Here is a 22,953-nt window from a genome sequence, read left to right on the forward strand (position 1 = left end):
TTAAACTAGGAATTTTAGATGAATACACTAGCAGTTTGCCATTCTGACAGCAAAAGCCAAGCTAGTGCTTTTAAAAAATGCAAGTTTGAAAAATGCAAATGGTGTTATCCAAATATGCAGCCATATGTCCATAATACACACATTTTTGGGGGAAAATTTGTAAAGATTTCTATCACAGTATTGTATCTCAAAATGGTGGGATTTTTTAAAAATACATATAGTATTCCCAAGATGATGGTAAGATATTGAAATTATCTTCAAAATCTCCTATATACATTATAGTGAAAGAATTCATTATTTTTAGGCTTACATGGAAATTTGGCTCTATGTTTTAATATTCCATTTTGAGTAGGTACTCTACTTTGTCTATAACATAGTCAGCAAAATTGTCCCAAGTCTCCAGATTTTAGTCATATAATTTTCAATTCAGACAAGTAAAGTTGAGAACACAGTCTCTTCGAGTGATAAATTAACAGTCCTTGGAACTCAAGGTCTAAGAGACAAGGAAAAAATATAATTAGTTTGAGTAATGTTAAGCTGTGAAATTTGGATAACCTTTAAGCAACTTTGCTCTGTTGATCACAGCATCAGTAACAATAGGAGAGTGGAAGCCAAATGCAAGTGGTGAAACCTCCAACAGGAAAATATCAATTAATCTTTTTCAATAGAGTTGAAGTATGGGTAATCCTCTCATTAAATAGTTTGAACCTTTTTCTAAGTAAACAAAGGAGGGATAATGAGTGATGTGGTCTGACTTGTTTACATGGAGAATCTTCAAGAGGCTTAGCATAACCTCTCAACACAGAGGTCTTCTTAGCCACTGGTCACTAATTACCCTCTTTTAAAGGTATTTGTGTAAGCAAAGAGACTATGTTTTCAGACTTAACATGAGAATACCATTTAAGTGCCAATATTTTATACGGAAGCCAATATATTAAGAGTGTCAAAATCTACGGGATCCTCACCAAAAAAACCACAAAAATTATTTCTAATATGTATTTCAATAAATGTTCATTTTCTCACAATCTTTGTCAAAAGAGTTATTTCTATGATAAGAAATAATTCATGTCTAAGTGCTAGAGATGGGGTATAACTATTGATTGAACTAGTCCATCACCTGTAGGCCTCCAATCACTGAAAATTCTGGGTTGGAAGGCAGAAGAGAGGACTGGAATTAACATTTGTTATGTCATCTGCCAATGAGTTTGCCCTTGATATTTAAGCAATTTGAGGGTAAATACATTTTTTAGTCCTCTTGCAAATCATGCGAGTGCCATTTAAAAACCATTTGATACCTTCAAATTTCTGTATGATACAAGCATTAAGAGTCATTGCTATTGCTACAAATGTTTTTAATGTACCAGGTGCACATCTATAATGGACCTACAAGGAGAGAATTTTACCATTATCTTCAACCAAGGCCCACACTTCTTACCATGCTTATTCATAATGTATATATCTCAGTGAGCTTTTATTTGACCTGATTATATAGGAATGAAATGAGTATCAGTAACCTTAACGTCTGTAACAGCACCATTATAATTTCTAAAAGACAGCCTGTGTAAGAAGTTAGAATTACTAAATTCGTCAGCACAAAAACTTGTCATAAAGAGGTGGTCAAAATTATGAATAAGGGACAAGAGAGTTGAAATTCTTATATCTAGCCCTAGTAAAATGATTTTCATTTTTTTTGCTCTCTACTCTTCAATAACTCATTTTGACAGTGCTATTTTGATACTTTCTCTGGATTCTGCTCTGTGGATTAAAACATGAAAAGTGGAAGGGTTTTACATGAAGAGTTCAATACAAAAAGAAATATCCATTTTCACATCTATCATGTGTGACTGACTGCTGTTTTCTTTATATCCGAAAACGTCATTATTTATTTTGAAGTATAATTTCATTTTTTAATAGAACAAATAAGCCATGAGGATATACGGTTTATACATTTATGGGTTCCTATAAATCTATAATACTCTTGAGGATAAAACTTAGGGACAAATAAATTTAAAAGAAAACTGGGAGAAGTCTACAGCTTTGTCATTAGTTGTCCAATGTTTTAGTAATATCTCATCTTGGAAACAATATTGAATTTCAGCATCAGAAGTTTGTTTCTTATTCCATCTGAGTGCTTTATATGCTATATAAAGTTAAAAAACACTGTATAAAAATTTTTGGATGTAGATAAAGCTAATTATGTGATAGTGCACAAGTTGTTTAATTGCAGTTTTTTTATGAATTAGAGAGATTTTATTAAAACATCTCTAAGAACCACTTTAGCTCCATGATCTATGAATATTGTATAGATGTTTACATGGAAGAATCATGATTTCACTTTACCGTTATTTATTTTAATGTATCCCAAGAATTTCTTCACACTCTTGATGGAAATTTTGGTTACTATAAAACTTTAGAAAAAAATAAATATACATATGTGTGTATATATATTATATATAATACATAAATATAAACATATACACACACAAAATAGGAAAATACATATGAATAAAGATGTGAAGTGTTCTGAGTTGATAATGCAGTTATTGCGAGGGGAAAAAACAGAGTTGTTTTTTAATAAAACAGACACAGTAGATTTTTGCCCTTAGAACAATTTCTTTGTAGTGACACCAAAAGCTCAGTTTGTGTGGGAAACCTTAGTCAAAGTTTACTTTTGTTATGCTTTGTGTGGTTGATGAAATTCCACAGCATCTAAACACAAAAAACATTGTACTTATTAAAATCACAAACAAAATATCCTTCCTGCCCTTATGCTTGTTTATTTTCCAAGTTTCTGTTTGTTAGAGATTGTCTATTATTGGAAAATTAATTTAGAGATGCATTTACACCTACACAGTCACCATTTGATTCCCAGATACTTGTGGAATAGCTCACTGTTGGTTAAATGAGGGGTGTGTTGGCCAATTAGTATACAGTTGAGTTTAGTTGATTTACATATTTCTGTATCTAATACTAGAAGCTGTTTTCTATGCCACTCAAAATACTATTTGGTTAGATTTTGTTAGTTGTAGTGAGACTTATAATTATGAAATACTATCATATAACAAATAGAAATAAAGCTTACTCTTAAATTATATTTTCTCTTAGGTATTTGTGTTTCTTAAAAACTCACACAATCTCAAAGAATATTAGTAATTTTGCCTATCTGCTTTTGTAATATATAGTCCAGAATATTATTCATATAAAACAGAGAAGGGGATGCCTGGGTGGCTCAGTTCCTTAAGTGTCTGCCTTTGGCTCAGGTTATGATCTCAGGGTTCCGCAGCAGGCTCCTTGTTCAGCAGGGAGCCTGCTTCTCCCTCTGAGTCCTGCTCCCCCTGGTTGTGCTTTCTCTCTCTCTCTCTCCCTGACAAATAAATAAATAAAATCTTAAAAAAAAAAAACCAGAGAAAATATTTGGTATATCTGTTACATGAACGAATGAAAAAAAATTGAGCTTTCATGCACACTGTTTTATCATTGTTAGCAAGACCCAAGGACCAGGCAGGGCATTTTAATTATTTTCCCCATTTATAATGCAGAAGACAGCTTCACAACCCTCAGAAGAACGTGATGGTGCTTGTCAAGCCCATCCCCTGCCCTGACATTCTTAAGTACAATATTTTCATCACCTTAACATCATACCATGTAATATAAAACCATAGATGACTATTCTGGTTACTTAAACTCTTATTTCTCAGAATTTAGAAAAAACCCTACATTTTATCTATCATTTATTAATAGGTCTGATCCTTTTAGAAAAAAGAAATTAGACCATTTACTTTGGGACAGATGATTTGTTTTCCAAAATATGGTAAGAGTATGTCAAAATAGCAGAAAGTTGTTCACTGATCTGAATAAAATTATTATGAATTGTTTACCACCATCACCATGCACACACCCACAGACCACAGTTTAGCTTCAACATCAGCCAACCTCAGTTGCCAGGAAGGCAGGGAGGCTGTCATAATGCCATAAAGAGAAGACGGAGGGTTGGTCTGCACACAGAAACAATCTCAGTAATTACCTCAAGAGTATCAGTAGAAGCAGAGCACCAATTCTGTCCCTGATCTTCCATAATCAATCTCTTGAACCTTCTTGAAAAAACTCTCTTTAGACATGATAATTACCTTAGCTTCATTATTTAAAGAAGGGAGACCCTGACAACTCTGGGATATAACCCATTTAGGAAAATCCTCTCTTCTATGATCCTCACCCCTCTGCCTTTATTACAGTGAAGAGAGAAGACTTTCATATTTTTTCAGTCCCTGTTCTCCTTGCTCTGGGTGAGGGGGAATGAAACACTTTAAGTAGCAAAGAGAAAGAAAAGTCACAAATGAATCACTAAGTGGAATAAAATCTATGCTTTAATCAAAACTTTCTGTGACTCATCGATACTTTTTTCTCCTTCACAACATACCATGGTGAAGTCACTGCCTTAGTCACTCAATCAAGGGAGAATTGAATTTGAGTTCATTTCTAAAAATGAAGTCATAAAATTTCCCTGAGTGAAAAATGACGAACTGTATTAACTCAGTTTGCATACATCCCAAATAAGGCAGGGAAGAAACTTGATTTGTAACTGTTGATGTCACTAGAATTCAAAGATGTGTAAAATTCCTAAGCTTGTTTTCCATTCAAATTTGATGAAAGAAAGTACTTTCTTCACTTCTGTGTATTTCCAAACTTAAAAAAAAAAAAATTTCTTCAAACATAATAGCTAATTCCTAGGATCTACCTTGATAGAGCTATATGGAAAAAGCAATAAAAAATGCGGTAAACGGAATGCATTAGTATTTATAAAATTCATATCCCCCCAAACAAACCTATTAATATATATTAATTTATCTATGTCTTTGTAAACAGCAAGAACTTCTAAATTTGTCTCTCAATACCATAGAGTCCCCACTGATTTCTTTTAATTCAAGTTAGAAACTATAAACCTCAATATTATGAAATAGAAAATGTTAAGATTTTATATATACATTTATTTTTATATATATATATATAAACAAATATACACACACACAAAACAACTTGTAAGAGCTCAGAACAAAAATTAGCAGGTTTCTCCATGGACAGATTTTAGTAAGATTCAAAAACGCTTTATAAAGACCAACTGAAACTATGGTCAGAATAAAATGAGAATTGGTCATTAAGTCAAATAAAATACTCTCCTTCGTATATCATTTTGACTTAGACTGTATGTGCATGGGATCCCCCATGAGACCATGGAAGAACTAAGGTATTTATAATAAGAAAATGCTTGGACTCTCTAAAATTATGCAAAAGAATCCCCCCAATTCCTTTGGCATTATAGGTAAAATAGGCACAATATATAGAAAAAAATCATTATGTCATTTTCTGAATTTAGGTTTATAGATATTACTGAATTGATAGTGCTGGTATATTTGGCTAAGAATATATGAGTATTATTTTTATGTGTCATGAATGTCTTTTGACATTTTGAGAGGTTAAAACCCTAAAGGTTGACTGTAAATAGGCCATATTGCTTGATACAGTTTTGGTCAAATGGATTATCCAGAGTAGTTCTCTACAGCTTAGTTCAGCTGGGAAACTTCCAGCATGGAGTCAAGGACCCTTGTGCTTTAGAAGTTCATTCTGAAATGTCCATTGCTACTTTTAGGAAGTTCAATGAATGCAACTTTGGGAACTTAATCCCAATAAAGAAAGATCATCTCTTCAAAGTCCAGAAGTGCCATCATTTTGACCTTTGTCACACAGCAGAAAATGAAAAGTAGCACCATGTCCTTTCTCACTCTTTTCCCTCTCCATGTTTCTAAGTTCTTGACCCCTCCATCTTCTTCTATACAAGAGAAATGACCTTATTTTATCTCTGTAATCCCTCCAATAAAGGCACTGAACCCAACTTCTCGGGGTTAATTATCTGATCCTCTCTGACCATCTTCCTACTCAAACCTTTTGTGCTGTTAGAATTTCCCTCTGCTTGTTTTGTTGATTGCCCATTAGGTGGGACCCTAACTGAGTTAATGCCAGTCCAACAAAAAGATCTACATGTATTTTTTTCCAGAGTGAAATATCCTTCATTTCAATCTCAGCCTAAAATGAAATTTACCCTCCCCTCTAACAAAGCCCTTAGGAGATTCTGCTCAAAAGCTGAGCCAAACGATTTTCAGGAGAGATATATTAGTCACCAGGTTCTCAATTAACTACCTAGAAGACTGTTAGAAAATACAACAATCCATGCACATTTGGCATTTGAGACAGTTGACGTTTAATACTTTCTTTTAAAAGTACACAGGAAAATAACTCTTTCAGTCAATGCAACTCAGAGAAAAAGGAAAAGGATGGAATTTCAGAGCAAAAACAAAAAGTGCATCCTTGTTTGGGTTATCACATTCCCACAACCCCATTTCCATAAAACAAGACTTTTACTCCATAGCACAGAGGAGCCTGGAATAGTAACTCAGATATTTAAACTATCATGGTTTACCTCAAAGGGCTTTTTTTATAAGAATTTTTAAAAATTAAATAATTAGCTAAGTTGTGCCAAATCTATTTGTTGAGATGAGCACTGGGTATTGTACGTAAATTTCTACACCTGAAACTAATGTTACATTGCAGGTTAACTCACTGGAATTGAAATAAAAACTTGAAACAAATTTTTTAAAAAGAGGTACCAAGTCTTATATTTTGAAAAACAGACATATTTTAAAGAGTAGAGGTTTATTTTACCTTAGTTATGTTCATTTCAGTAGAATGTCCTTAAAGGCCCAAGGCATTTAAATACTCCTCAACACCACTGAGCCTTCTATCCAATTCTCAGTCCTAAAAAAAGTAAAGGAAATGGATTAAACTTAATAGTTGTTAGACTAGGTGAATCTGACAATTTCCAGGTGAGAAAGAGAGTTCAGATTTACTCAATGTAAAAATTCTGGGTTGATATTTAGCTTTGTCCACACTATGCGTATAGCATTCACCACTCTGGTTCTAATCAACCATGCCTGCAGTCTTTCTCTTTCCCACCAGAGAATCATCAGCAACCAATGAAAGTGGAACTTTCAGCTTTTGGTGCTAGCCCAGGAGCAAAATCATAATAACAATAATAATAACACCACCAATAACATAAGAATCTAAGGAGTATATTTCTGATACACCTTGTATAAATACTTTTTGAGAACAGGTAACCTTAAACAAAATATTCTCATAGGGAGGGTTACAGGTATAGGTGACCCAAATCAGTGGTAGTCTGAAACAAAATGGACAACCTTTGTGGCTTTTCAGTGTGACTTAGTAGTAACCCATATTCCACACATAAATTTCTGCAGGGTGGACTTAAGGAAACAGGTGTCAGTTTTGATAAAATTCAATCTCATATGTAAAAATCAACTACCTTTCTCTCGTGCTTGGTGTTTATGGGAAACTATGAACTCTTTATTGTTCTTCTTAGTTTATTCTAGGTCTCTAGAGCAATGGAGGAAGATGGGAAACCAATCCTGAGAAAACAGTATCTTTAGTAAGATTACAGCATTTGTAGGTCATAGAGAATTTCTGTATTTCAGTGACTCAGGCAAATATTTTTGCTAACATATTTCATATCAGGTTATGCCTTTGGGAAATCCTATTTTTTAATGTCAGTCTTTATTATCCAAAAGAAAAGAAGACATAGAACATAGATGAAGAAACATATTTTAATCTAATGAATCACATCCTAAAAAATGACAAGCAAGTGCAGCAGAGACATAATAAAGATTTCCTATAGTTAAAATTACTAGTTATTTGCATAATCCCAACATCCGTCTGTTAAAACAATATGTACCCACATATTTTTTGTTTCAAAAAAGAACAGCAGGCAAAATAGCCGTAGAGTTAAAATTCATGGATTTGAGAAAAAATTATATATGATGAAGTTTATTTATGCTGAATAAATCCCAAATTTACTTTTTCTTTATTCAAAGTTTGAATATAGAACTGCTTCTCAGTTTTATGCCAACTTTTGAATAAATGAGTCATAAGAGGTAAAGCTATTGGTTGATAACAGAAAATATAATAATAGTACTCACATTTTGACATTTCTATTGCACCTTTCACCTTGAGAAAATCCAAGGCAATTAACCTGAAAGACATTTCTATACTCTTGGGATTTGCAAGCCCCAATTGAAGCCAGTTATCTTCTAAGTTATCTAAAAGTCTAAGTAGAGCACCCACAGCCCTGTCCACCTGTCAATCTACCTTATTGATATTTGCTACCAAAAGACCTCCCAGGCCTGGTGAATGTACCTGACCCTTTAACTGATGGCCAATTTCATAAACCAGAAGGAAAGCCTGCCTTTTGTGACAATATTCATGGGCCTTGAGTAGAATAAGTCAGACAGAGAAAGACAAATACTGTATGTTCTCACTTTCATGTGGAATCTAACAAAGCCAAACTCATAGCAACAGAGTAGAACAGTGATTGCCAGGGTGTAGGGGAAATGGGGAGATGTTGCTCAAGGGATACACATTTTCAGCCATAAAATGAGTAAGTTCTGGGATCTAATGTACCGCATGGTGACTATCATCAACAATGCTGTACTATACTTGAAAGTTGTTGAGAGTCCACCTTAAAAGTTACCACCACATATTCATTTAAAAATGGTAATTGTGTGAGGCCATGGATGTGTTAATTAACCTTATTGTGCTAAACGAATCATTATATTGTACACCCCAAGCTTACATATGTTATATGCCAATAATATCCCAATAAAGCTTGAAAAAATACAAACCCAAATGATGCTAGTTTTAAAAAATGATGGCCAGTTGGTCATAAAAGCTAACATCATTGTTTACCGAGGAATGAACCATACAAAGTCGTTGACTTTATACTTTAGGGCTAGGCATATCCAGCCATTAAGCAGTTTATTTGTCAATCAAATAGAATATTAGTGTCTTGAGGTTTTAGACATCCTTCTGTGTTACAGAATTCAAATTCTTACTAAGTACAAGAAACACTTGATTTCTGTTGTATCAGTCCTCTGTCTTAATAGCCCCAGTACATATGCAATTCTAACCATCAGGTGAGTATCTTCTGCTCTTGTCTATACCCTTAATCAGTAAACTCTCATTTTATATACTGCAAAAGACATAAAATGTAGGTTCTTTCTTTCTAAGCTTTTACAGCTGGTAAATTAAAAAAAAATACGAACACAATATTAAAAGTACTATGTTAGAATATAGTATCACAGAGCAGTGGGAACACAGGGAAGGGAGTAGCAAGTCTACCTGGGCATGAGAGTTGCAGAAAAGGCTTCATGGACATAAAAAAACTCAGATAAAATGTTAAGCAAAAACGACAACAAAAAATCAAATTATAAAGTTGCATTTACAGTATTAGCTCAGTTAAGTAAAGAAAAAATAGAAAAAATAAAGCAGTCAGTATATTAAATATGGTGCCTTTGTACACTGGAATGATGGGTGATTCTTTGTTTTTTCATTTACAGGTAATACTTTCATGCTCAGGGGGAAAAAAAAAACTAAAAATACCAACAAAATTTGTGGCATCTAGAATGAAACACATTGAGTCTACTTGAGGGAGAAGAGAATTTTTTTCATAACTGCCTCACTCTTAATTAACTAGCTTCAGTCAAGAGTCTTTTCAGAAAGAGAAGAGGTAAAGAATACTAAACAGATCTACCCGGGAGGCAACCTTACCAATTCTACTACCACTATAGTCAGATAACATTCCTGGTGTCACAGTTGAGTGTATATCAGCTTCTAAAGTATAGCATTGAAGCACGTAAAACAGTATTTGTTTTAACACATTCTTTATGGAATGAATTTGAAAGACTTTTCTGAGTTATCCTGAAAAAAAAAAGGAGAAGCAGCCTCCCACAGCTGGCTCCTCTATTTTTGGCTTCTCCTATCCCTGTTTTCATGGCAGCTGAGAAATATTAATGTGAGAAAAGTATCTTTTATTTTAGTCTTTAGAAAAGAACTCAACAGAAAACCCTGCATCTTTAGTTGTAGAGGGTATGAGTTCCAGGATCAGGCTGTGGAAGTACTTTCCTGAACAACCTGCAGGAAAGAGAATGTTACATAAAATAAAATGCTCGACTTACGTATGACTTCCCCAAAGCGTATGCTGTTTACAGATAATGCTAAAAAAAAGCATTTCACTAAAAGTTAACATGTCCCCTAGGAATAGTTATATAAAGTAGGTATGTAATCAATTTCATACATAGAAAAGGCAAAGTGGGAAAAAAAATCCTTTAATCCACCACCAATCAACAGAAACAAATGTTTACCAGATCCATTTGAAAATAGGAGAAACATTCAGCTTTATGAGAGACTTTTTTCCTGACCCTTCCTATTAATCTCACCTACCTATAAAATTAAATGCTTCAAAACATTAATATTGAAAAAAGTACCAATCACATTTGATCCAGCAAATTGGCTAAAAAAAAAAAAAAGCAGAATTGTGGTCATAGATCCAAACCACATTTGAAAGAGTAATGACAAGTTACTTCAGTTTTATTGACTCAATCAGATCATATGGTGAGTCATTTCCAGACATATCGATAAACTCATTGATTCCTCTCATTCTTGTAGTCACTGGACTATAGAAAAAAGGATCAGTAGCCATTTGACCTTCATTGTGTATTAAACAAACACCAGATGGCAAGGATTCATTCAGGAAATCCATTCTTTCTTTTTCATAGTCATGTTCACAGTGCTGCTTCCCGCTGAGCCTTTCTCTCTGCTTGTCATGGTGCCAAAGCTGCCTGCATAGCACCTTTCATGCATCACAGCTTTCAAATCTTGTCCCATTAGTTTCATTTTGTTTCCATCATAAATAATCTCCCACTTTCTCATACACTCTTTCATTATCTAATAATGGGCTGGGTCATTATACAAAGGAGCCAAGTATTAAAGGGTTAGTGAGTACAGTTTGTCCACTTGGTTTCTGGCCAGTGTATGAACTATTTATTAAACAGATAAATTTATGCACCTAAAAAAAAAGAGAAAGACCTAGAGGATGCAAACATCTCCATCCTGCTAACACATTTCAGGAGCACAAGATACAAAAAAAGTGAGGACACTGGAATCTCAAATTGGAAACTTTAAAACACTATACCATGAGTGTAACCTAATTCAACCTAATTATTTCAAGAAACACATAAAAGCAAATACCCTATCCTCTGTAAAATGCCATCACAATTCCTCTCCTTAGCCATTCCCTAGACTCATTTGGACATCAGCCAGCCATCTAGAAGTGTTGAAATGCTGGTAAGCATTTACAAGCCAACTGACTCCATTCTAAGAGTGTTATCCTATGACGAAATTTCACAGACTCCAAGAAGGGAGATTTGTCTTTTTGGAGAATGTTGTAAAGAGACAAAATAAGAAAGCTGGACGTTATGTAAGATTTATTGCCAACACTGCAAAGTTTAGTACAAACAAGGTGCATTCCCTGGGTCTCAGCAGAGCGGTTCTTCCGTGTCCGCAGGAAGTTAAATATTGAGCAAATATTCTAACAGTTAGAAGCAGACTCTTCCATTATTTAAGCAAATGTTAAGAAGTTTAGAATGCAGAGTGTAGGATGCTATAGATATAAATATGTCAGCACTGAGGTAAATCATCCCAGCCTATTATTCCCACAGGCAGGCCAATTATCAAGGGATAATTGGACTGATAATGAGCATTCTGACTGGTCGAGAGGTCCCTCTCAGGGTACGGCACCCCTTCCCTTATAAGGCTTTCCTCTGTGCCAAGAATGCCCTAAGTTATAAATGGGGACATTAAAAGAATGTAGTATCTTTGAGGAAATTCAGTTTACATTGATTGAAATAAGGTGTTGAATGCTAAATATTTTTTAATAAAGAAGCAAGGATACAAGCTATTTAATAAAACACAATAGAGGTAATGCAATTATTTTGTTTGTTTTTTCCTAAAATATTCCCATTATATGAAATCATTTCAACTATATTTGGAAAAATGGAAAAGGAAAAAGACCTACTCATGATCTCATCTCCTTAACAAAGCCAAATTTAATACTTTTAGAGTTTGAAATACATGTTTAATGCAAAGTCAGTTGTAACATTTGAATAAGCAATTATTCTATTATTTACTGTTATATGTTGATAATAAACTCGTGTTTATTGTCTATGCCAACATATTTAAATATTTTTTCTGCCTGGACTACTCTCTCCTGCCCTCTTCCACCAGATAAACTGCTATTTATCCCTTGACTTTGACTTAATTTTCTTTGGGGACAGTTTTTCTCTGACTTCCCAAGCTGAGTTCATATGTTTCCTCTCACAGATTGCCTCTTCCTAGCCCTTAACATTGTATTCGTGATTATTTGATTAATGTCCATTTCTTCCTGTAAACAGTAATTTCCATGAGGGCAAAGTGATTCTTCTTGTGTTTAGGATTATGCCCCAGAGTAGCACCTTGCACATAATAAGTGCTCATTAAATAATGATTGAATGGATGACTAAATGAATGATTTTAAGCATTTTCTACGTAGCTCTAGATAGATCTGAAGAAAGTGGTTTGTGTCCTGCTCTATGAATAAGAATACACATGGCTAATGACAGCATCTACTCTGACAATTCCATCAACTTAGCACTTTATACTTTATGTCATAGCCCATTAGCCCTGTATAAGAAGAAAATAACAGAACTGAGAGTGATGATACAGGAAGGAAGAAAAAAAAAAAACTGGAGAAAAAGAAGCTGCTTAAACTCCCAGTAAAAAACTGTCAATATTTATTTACCTTCTACTTTGTTTTCTTTTGAATAGAAGAAACATTTCCTCATAGTTTTCTGGCTCTGTTTTCACATACAGTCCCTATCTCAGAAAAGTTAGACACCTGAAAAGCAAATCAAAAGCACCTCGTTATATACTGTTTGATTCCACTGAGTCAAACTATAGAATAATACATAACCAACCATTTCCAGTCTGAACCTTATATCACATAACTTGCCTCAAGTGTCCCCTCATATGTTTTTTAAACTCATCTCAATTTCCTGCCAATATTCATGAGGTGTGTTTTGTGTTTCAGTTTTGTCTCAACCACCAATATCACTCTGAAGTCCCTTTTTAAAAAAAGAACAATTTCTTATTGTCTTTCATTATATAAATTGTAAACCCAAATGTAAATCAACAGGAAAATAAATTATGTTTTCTCTATATGCTATAGTTTTGTTTTGTGGAAATACATGCTTAAAACTCTGAAAAATAATTTTGATGTGTCTTCACCAGAATATTTCATTAGATAGCCCAGCCACACCATTTCATTTTTTTTAATTATAAACTTTTTTAGAGCAGTTTTTTTTTTTAAGATTTTATTTATTTATTTGACAGAGATAGAGACCACCAGAGAGAGAGGGAACACAAGCAAGGGGAGTGGGAGAGGAAGAAGCAGGTTCCAGTGGAGGAGCCTGATGCAGGGCTCGATCCCAGGACCTGGGATGACACCCTGAGCTGAAGGCAGACGCCCAATGACTGAGCCACCCAGGTGCCCCTATAATCTCCCTCACTACCGACATCCCACACCACAGCGGCGCATTTATTACCAATATTTGATGAACGTACATTGACACATTACCACCCAAAGTCCATAGTTTACATTAGGCCTGACTCATGCTGTTGTACATTTTGAGTTTTGGCAAATATATAATGAAATGTATCCACCATTGCAGTATCACATAGAATAGTGTCACTGCCCTAAGTATCCTTCATGCTTCATCTATTTATCTCTCCCTCTTCTCCAGTTCCTGGCAACCACTGATCTTTTTACTGTCTCCATAGTTTTGCCTTTTTCAGAATGACATATAGATAGAATCATACAGCATGCAGCCTTTCAGACTGGCTTTTTTTTTTTTTTTTAAACTCAGGAAGATGCATTTAGATTTCCTCTGTGTCTTTTAGTGGTTTGACAGTTCATTTCTTTTTAACACTGAAATGATATTCCATTCTCTGGATGTACCACAGTTTACTTACCCATTCTTCTATGGGAGGACATCTTGGTTACTTCCAAGCTTCAGCAATTATGAATAAAGCTTCTATAAACATCCATGTGCAGGTTTTTATGTGGATAGGTTTTCATTAGTAGTATGAGTAAACACCCAAAGTACAATTGCTGGATTATATAGTAACAGAATCTTTAGTAAGAAATTGCCAAACTGTCTAACAAAGTGGTTGTAACATTTCGTATTCACACCAGCAATAAAAGAGAATTCCAGTTACTCTACAGACTTGCTAGTTCTCCGTAAATCCAGTGTCTAGGATTTTGGCCATTCTAATAGGTATGTAGTGGTAGTTCACTGTTTTAATTTACAGTTACCTAAAGACATACAATGTTGAACATCTTTTCATGTACTTACGTGCTTTCTGTATATCTTCTTTAATCAAAGTTTGGTCAAGTCTCAGGTTATTTTCTTCTTGCTGAGTTTTAAGAGCTTTGTATATTATGGATAATAGTCCTTTATCAGATGTTTCTCTTGTAAATATTTTCTCCCAGTCTTTGGCGTGGCTTTTCATTCTCTTAGATTGTCTTCTGTACAGCAGAGGTTTTTAATTTTAATAAAGCCCAGCAAATCAATTGTTTCTTTTCATGGATCATGCCTTCTGTGTTATATCAAACAGTCACTGCCATACCTAAGTCTTCTCTATTTTATATTCTCGGAGTTTTAGAATTTTACATTTAGGTTTGTGACTCATTCAACTTTTATGAAGAATATAAGGTCTATGTCTAGAATTACTTCTTTTGCATGTGGATGTCCAGTTGTTCCAGCACCATTTGCTCAAAGACTGCTTTTTCCTGCATTATATTGTCTTTGCTCCTTTTGTCAAAGATCAGTTGCCTCTATTTACATGGGTCCACTTTTGGGTCCCTGTTCTGTTCCTTTGATCTACTTGTTTATTCTTTCGCCATACCACACTGGCTTCATTACTAAAGCTTATAGTAAGTCGTGAGTCAGGAAGTGTCAATTCTCTGACTTCGTATTTCTTCAATACTCAGTTGGCTATTATGGGTCATTTGAATCTCCAGATAACCTTCTGAATCGGTTTGCAAATATCTACAACTTATGGGGACTTAGAGTGGGGTTGCAATGGATCTATAGATCAAGTTGGGGAGAACCTACATCTTGACAATATTAAGTCTTCTTATACATGAACATAGAATTTCTCTTCATTTATTCAGCTCTTTAATTCTGCTCATCAGAGTTTTGTGGTTTTCTTCACATAGATCTTGTACATGTTTTGTCAGATTTATATCTAACTATTTCATTTTTGTGGTATTAATGCAAACTACATTGTGTTTTGAATTTCAAATTCTACTTGTTCATTGCTGGTATATGGAAAAGCGATTTTACTTTTCTTTCTATTGAAGTATAACTAATATGCAATGTTACATTAGTCTCAGGTGTATAGCATAGCAATGTGACAAGTATACATGTCATACTATTTTCGCCACAAGTGTAGCTACCACAATGTCACCAAACAACGCCATCACAATACCATTGACTATATTCTTCATGCTGTAGCTTTTATCCCATTGGCTTATTCATTCCATTACTGGAAGCCTGTATCTCCCACTCCTCTTCATCTATTTTGCCCATCTCTCCCTCCCCTCTGGCAACCATCAGTTTGTTCTCTGTATATATGGGTCTGTTTCTGGAAAGCAAGTGACATTTAACCTTGAATCCTGCAAGCTTGTTACAATCTGTTACTAGTTTCAGGAGTCTTTTGTCATCCTTTTGGATTTTCTACATAGACAATTATGTAACCTCCCAAAAGTTTTATTCTATTTATTCTCTCAATTATTGTTTGTCTAAGGAAGTCTTTATTTCTCCCTCATGTTTGAAGGATAATTTCAAAGGCACAGAATTCTAGGGCAGTAGCTTATTTTCTCTCAACACTAAATATTTCACTTCACTCTCTTCTTGCCTGCATGGTTTCTGAGAAGTATGATATAATTTTTATCTATGTTCGTCTATGGATATGGTGTTTTTTCCCTCTGGCTTCTTTCAGGATTTTTTGTCTTTGATTTTTCTGAAGTTGAATATGATATGCCTACGTATAGGATTTTTTAATTTATCTTGCTTATTGTTCTCTGTGCTTCCTGGATCGATGGTTTAGTATCTGACATTAATTTGGGGAAATTCTCAGTCATAAATGTTTTAAATGGTATTGCCATTACGTATATGTTACACCTTTTATTGTTGTCCCACAGTTCTTGGATATTTTTTTCAGTCTTTTTCTCTTTGCTTTTCAGTTTTAAAAGTTTCAATTCTCGGGGCGCCTGGGTGGCACAGTGGTTAAGCGTCTGCCTTCGGCTCAGGGCATGATCCCGGTGTTGTGGGATCGAGCCCCACATCAGGCTCCTCCACTATGGGCCTGCTTCTTCCTCTCCCACTCCCCCTGCTTGTGCTCCCTCTCTCGCTGGCTGTCTCTCTCTGTCAAATAAATAAATAAAATCTTTTTAAAAAAAGTTTCAATTCTCATATCCTAAAGCTCAGAGATAGTTTCCTCAGCTGTGTGTAGTCTACTGATGAACCCACCAAGGCATTCTGTATTTCTGTTACTCTGTTTTTGATATCTAGGATTTCTTTTTAATTCTTTCTTAAATATTTCATCTCTCTGCTTACATTATCCATCTGTTCTTGCATATTGTCTACTTTTTCCATTGAAGCCTTCAGCATATTAATGAGAGGTATTTTTTAAATTCCTGTTCTGATCATTCCCACTACTAGAGTGTAAGTTCTATGAAGTTGGGAATTTTTCTCTTTGGTTCATTGTTGCTTCCAGAGACTGGCATATAGTAAGTTTGCAAATATTTATTGAATGAATGATTCCCTCAAGAGAGAAAAGGATTTTCAATCAAATTGACTCTAAGATTTCAATCAGTTTGGATAGTTCTAAAACTCACTGACTTTGTTAACACTGCCATATGGTATATCTGAAAGCTGCTAAGAGAATAGATCCTAAAAGTTCTCATTACAAAGAAAAAACACTTTTTTGTGAATATATGAGGTGATGGATGTTCACCAAACTTATGGTGGTAATCATTTCACAATATACGTAAATTAAGGCATTGTGCTGTCCAACCTCAAACTTAAACTATATTATATATATACTGTATGCCAATTATAACTCAATAAAATTATATCTCAATAAAAAAAACCTCACTGACTTATTTTATTTGACTAGCAAATGCATGCAATTTATGTAGGCATAATTTATGTGATATGTTCTCACATATTCAAACTTCAAAACACAATATGGGGAAAATAACCTAAATGAGATTCAGTAATGTTTTAAATATGATCATATTACTACAGAAATACTTATTTTATATAATACCTGAAATTTAATAAAATAAAATGTTATGGCTAGAAAATAAAATACTAAAACCTTAAAAAACTTCTTATAACTGGATAAAGAAATTGTAGGTATTACTTTCTTCTTTACATTTTTTGATAGTTTTCAAATTTTCTACAATGAATATGCATTAATTGTATAATATGGGGAAATATTTTGTAAAGCAAAGAATTTTAAGATGCTGGAGGTAAAAATATAAACTGCACAGTAAAAATAAAGATAGACTAGAAAAAATGGTCTCTCATTTATCTTACTACATTGAGAACAAATGTGGAAGTTTTTTGTCGTCTCCATTTTGATACTAGATCTAAAACTTCTTTCTCATCGTGGTGAATGATTTAATTACTATATCCTTCCTTGTTTTTTGATGTAAAATTTGTATTAGCACTAATTATTTGGAGGCTCTTTCTACTTCATGTAAATTAAGTACCATATTTTGTTAACAAACTTCATTTTTAGTACATTTCAGATTTATAGAAAAATCACGAAGATAGTAGTGATTTCCCTGTACGACTCTGCACCCAATTGTCCTATAATTAACATCTTACATTATAAAGTACACTTGTTACAATTAATGAACCCATATTGATATACTATTTTTAACTAAAGTCCACACTTTATTAAGACTTCCTTGGTATTTACGCAATGTCCTTTTTTCACTGATGTTCCTGAACCCCATTTCAGTTTTCAGGTACTCCTCACTTTGGCAGTTATCAGAGTTCCCTTATCTTTGGTGACTTTGACAGTTTTGAGGAATATTAATTAAGTATTTTGTAAAACGTTCCTCTATTGGGATTTGTCTGATGTATTTCCCATGAGTAGACTGGGGTTGTAGTTTTTTTGGGGAGGAAGATCACAGAATTGAAGTACCATTATCCTCACATTATATCAATCTACATAGTATCAACATGACTTATCACTGTTGATGTGGACCTTGATCATCTAGCTGAGGTGGTTTGTCAGGCTTCCCCACTATCAAGTAATTGTTCTTACCCCTTTTCATACTGTACTTTTGGGAAGGGAGTCACTATGCACAGCATAGTCACTTAAAGACTGGGGAATTATGTTTCATTTCTTTGAGGGCAAAGTATCTACACAAATTATTTGGAATTCTTCTGTAAGATATCTTCATCTATTCTCCCTCATTTATTTATTCAATCACTTATTTACATTAATATGGATTTATGAGCATTTATTTTATACTTTGGATAAAGTCTCATTGTACTTTATTCTCTGTTCATGATTCTATTCCCAGTTTTTGAGAACTCTTTCAGTTGGATTCTGTGTCCCTTTGAACATCAGAGTGCGTGTGTGTGTATGTGTAAGGGAGTGGGTATGTATAAGTGGGGGTGTACAACACGTCTCTACTTTCTGGTACTATAAGATGATCCAGGTTCATCTTGTGTATTTCCTGCCTCACACCTAGAATCAATCATTTCTCTATGGAGCTCTGGTTCCTCTTACTGGAGAATGGTATTAGAAACCAAGATCTGGACATTGTGTGTACTCTTTGCTTAATGGAGTGTCATTTCTTTTAGGTCCTCTCAGCTGACAGAGCAAAAGAATATCTGGGTGCATATTAATCCATGTATATACAGAGATCTATAAATATTATTATAACCATCTGTATCTATATTAAGCTAAACATAAGTTCATACTAATGTCTTCAACTCTAATCCATTAGCACATTGACCATCCTATTCTCTTTCCTTTGCTTATCTGTAAATTCTAACTCCAACAGTAAGAAAGCTGACTCCCATAATCCACTATCTATTTACTTAATTATTCATTTCTAGTATACATGTATGGCAATATCAGAAGTGTTAACCCATAGTCCATGGGGGGGAACTTTATAAACTATAGTTTAGTGCTTATGCACAGATCTTCTGCCTTTAGGCTTATAAATTCTACTTATTTCCAAAGTCACTTAAGTCACTACCTTTTCCCCCACCACCTTCAGTGAGGTTGTTTCATATACTGGTAATAAGGCTATATTTTTTATCACCCACTTCATTCCATCTAAGATCTCGGGACCTCTTAATTTTTCTTTTAATTTACATTCATTGTTTTACTCTTTGTACAGCATTGTTCCCTGGGTTTTGACATGCATAATGTTATATGTTCATCACTGTGATTATGCTGAATAGTTTCACCACCCAATAAATCCTCTGTGCTTCACCTATTTAATTCCTATCCCTCCCTCCCTGCAACCACTGATCTTCCTACCATCTGTAGGCTTGCCTTTTCCGGATGTCACATAATTAGAATTATATAGTATATAATCTTTTCTGACTGGCTTCTTTCACTTAAAAATAGGTATTTAAAATTCATCTATGTCTTTTCATGGCTTGATAGGTTTTTTTTAATCATGGAGTAATATTCCATTGTGTGGACATAAAACTATTTATTCACCTATTGAAGGACATCTTGGTTGCTTCTAGGTTTTAGCGATGACAAAGTTGTTGTAAGCATTTATGTGAAGGCTTTGTGTGGAATAAGTTTGCAAGAGAGTTGGATAAATATCTAGAAGCATGACTGCCTGTGATATGATCATCTGGTAAGACCATGTTTAGCATTACAAGAAATTTCCAACTGTCTTCCAAAATGACTGCAGCATTTTGCCATCTCACCAGCAATGTTGCTCCGAAATCACCTTTGGCATTATCAGGGTTTTTTTCAAATTTAAATTTTTTAAAATTTTACATTGCTAAGAGGTATGTAAAGGTCTCGCTGTTGTTCTAATCTGGAGTTTTCTAATGACAAATGATAATGGTCATCTTTTCATATACTTATTTTCCATGTATAGATCTTGTTTGGTGACATTTTTGTTTTCGTTTTTAAATCAGGTTGTTTTCCTATTTGTTAAGTTTCAAGAGTTATTTGTATATTTTTGATACAAGTTCTTTTCAGGGATGTGTTTTGCAAATATTTCTCCTGGTTTATAACTGCTATTATTATTCTCTTAATGGTGTCTAATTTAATTTGCTAATATTTTGTTGAGGATTTTTGATCTGTGTTCATGAGAGAGATTGATCTATAATTTTCCTTCTTTGTGATGTCCTTGTTGGCTTTGGTATAAGGGTAATTGTGGCCTCAAAGAATGAGTTAGGAAGTGTTCTACATCTATATTCTAAAAGAGATTATGGAGAATTGGTATAATTTCTTCCTTAAATGTTTGGTAGAATTCACCAATGAAATCATCTGGGCCAGTACTTTGTTTTTTGAAAGGTTAGTAAATGTTAATTCAATTTATTTAATAAATACAAGCTACTCAAATTAGATACTCTCCTTTTAAGTTTTGGTAGTTTGTACCTTCCAAGGAATTGGTCAATTTTTTATATCAATTTGGGGCACAGAGTTGTTAATAATATTGTTATTTTTCTATTAACGTCCTTAGGACCAGTAGTGATGATCCTTCTTTCCTTTCTGATACTGTGAATTTGTTTATTCCCTATTTTTATTTGGTTAACTTGCTATAAGTTTATCAATTCTATTGATCATTTCAAAGAACCAGCTTTTGCTTTCATTGATTTTTTTCTACTGATTTCCTGTTTACAATTTCATGGATTTCTGCTCTGATTTTTATTATTTCTTTTCTCTGACTTGACTTAGGCTTAAATTGGTTTTCCTTCTCTAGTTTCCCAAGGTGGAAACTTAGATGATTGATTACAGATTTTTTTAATTAATGTATTTAATACTATAAATTTCCCTCTTAGCACTGGTTTTGCTGTATCCCATAAAATATGATAGATTGTATTTTCATTTTAATTTAGTTCAAAATATTTTAAAATGTCTCTTGATATATCTTCTTTGACCCATATATTATTTCAAAGTATGTATGTTTAACCTCCAAGTATTTGGGACTCTAACTATCTGTGGGCTATTGATTTCTAGTTTAATTCCACTGTGGTCTGACAACATACCCTGTATGATTTTTAAAAAATTTGTTAAGGTATGTTTTATGAATGAGCATATGGTCTCATTATGAATGTTCCAGGTAACCTTGAGAAGAATATGTATTCTACTGGTGTTGGATACAGTATTCTATAAATGTTAATTAGTTCAGTTGACTCATAATGCTATTCAGTTCAACTATATCCTTACTGATTTTCTGTCTGCTTTATCAGTTACTGACAGAAGGGTGCTGAAGTCTCCAACTATAAAAATGGATTTATTTTTCCTTGAAATTCTGTCAGTTTTTATCTCACATATTTTGATGCTTTTTGCTGTGGTGTATCTGTTTGTGTGCGTGTGTGTGTGTTAATTGTTATGTCTGCTTGGAGAATTGACTCTTTATCGTTATATAATGCCTGTTTTAATCCATAATAATTTTCTGAAAACAGCTCTATCTGAAATTCGTATAGCTATCTTTGTTTTTGTTTTTGTTTTTGGTTTTGGTTTTGGTTTTTTATTAGTAGTAACATGATATTTCTCTCTCCATCTCTTTATTTTCGGGCTAAGTCTNTCAGCTCTATCTGAAATTAGTATAGCTATCTTTGTTTTTGTTTTTGTTTTTGGTTTTGGTTTTTTATTAGTAGTAACATGATATTTCTCTCTCCATCTCTTTATTTTCGGGCTAAGTCTTTACACATAAAGTGAATTTCTTCTAGATATCATAATTTTGTCTTAACTAAATAATCTCTGTCTTTTAATTTGTATGTTTAGGCCATTCATATTTAAATTGTATTTTGAGGGGCACCTGGGTACTTTAGTCCGTTAAGCGTCTGCCTTTGGCTCAGGTCATGATTTCAGGGTCCTGGGATCCAGCCCTGCATCAGGCTACCTGCTCAGCAGAGAGCCTGCCTCTCCCACTCCCTCTATTGCTCCCCCTGCTTGTGTTCTCTCTCTTTCTCTCTGTCAAATAAATAAAAATCTTTACCAAAAAAATTTTTTAAGAAGTAAAATAAAATGTATTTTGATATAGTTGGATTAATAACTACCATGTTCCTGTTTTGTTTTCATTGCATTTGTTCCTTGTTCCTTTCTCTCCCACTTTTATTGCATTCTCTGGTTTAAATTTAACATTTTATGACTCCATTGCCTTTCCTCTCTCAGCATATCAATTATACTTAACCAGTTTTTAGTAGTTACACTACAGTTTGCCTAATATGCTTTTAATTACTTCATGTTCATCTCAAATAAAATTAAACTACTTCACGTCTAGTGCAGCACTCTTGTCACAGTACTCCTAATTTCTCTCCCTTATGGTATTGCGGTTTCCATTTTACTTATCCATGCGCTATAATCACACATTATTACTATTATGACTAAAAACAGTAATGATTTAGATTAAAAATAAGAAAAATAAGATGTTCAAATTTTAACAAAATGTCTTCATCTATTCCTTCTTTCATGTTCCTCCTTCCTTTATATATGAGTTTCTGAACAGCATTATTTTCTCTCTCCATAGAGAATTTAAAAAAAAAAAATTTCCTTGAAGAGGCCTATTAGTGATGAACTCCCTCAATTATTGTTGATTGATAAAGTCTATATTTCTCCTTATCTTCTGAAAAATAATTTCATTGGATATTAGATTATAGGTTCTTTTTTTTCCTTTTCACTTTAAATATTTTACTTCACTCTCTTATTGCTATCATAGTTTTA

At 33.8% G+C, this 22,953-nt stretch overlaps 1 long non-coding RNA gene across 2 annotated transcripts in view; it reads right to left on the reverse strand.

The window, feature by feature from the left end:
- Positions 1-22,953, reverse strand: part of LOC117797256 — a 168,093-nt gene that overhangs the window by 35,742 nt on the left and 109,398 nt on the right. For both annotated transcript variants that reach the window (XR_004622199.1, XR_004622198.1), the window contains exons 5-6: positions 12,737-12,832; positions 6,715-6,807 (exon numbers count right to left, since the gene is read on the reverse strand). This is a non-coding gene — a long non-coding RNA (uncharacterized LOC117797256). The remainder of the gene's footprint in view (positions 1-6,714; positions 6,808-12,736; positions 12,833-22,953) is intronic.

This window comes from Ailuropoda melanoleuca, chromosome 20, assembly GCF_002007445.2.
Source record: "Ailuropoda melanoleuca isolate Jingjing chromosome 20, ASM200744v2, whole genome shotgun sequence".
NCBI lineage: Eukaryota > Metazoa > Chordata > Mammalia > Carnivora > Ursidae > Ailuropoda > Ailuropoda melanoleuca.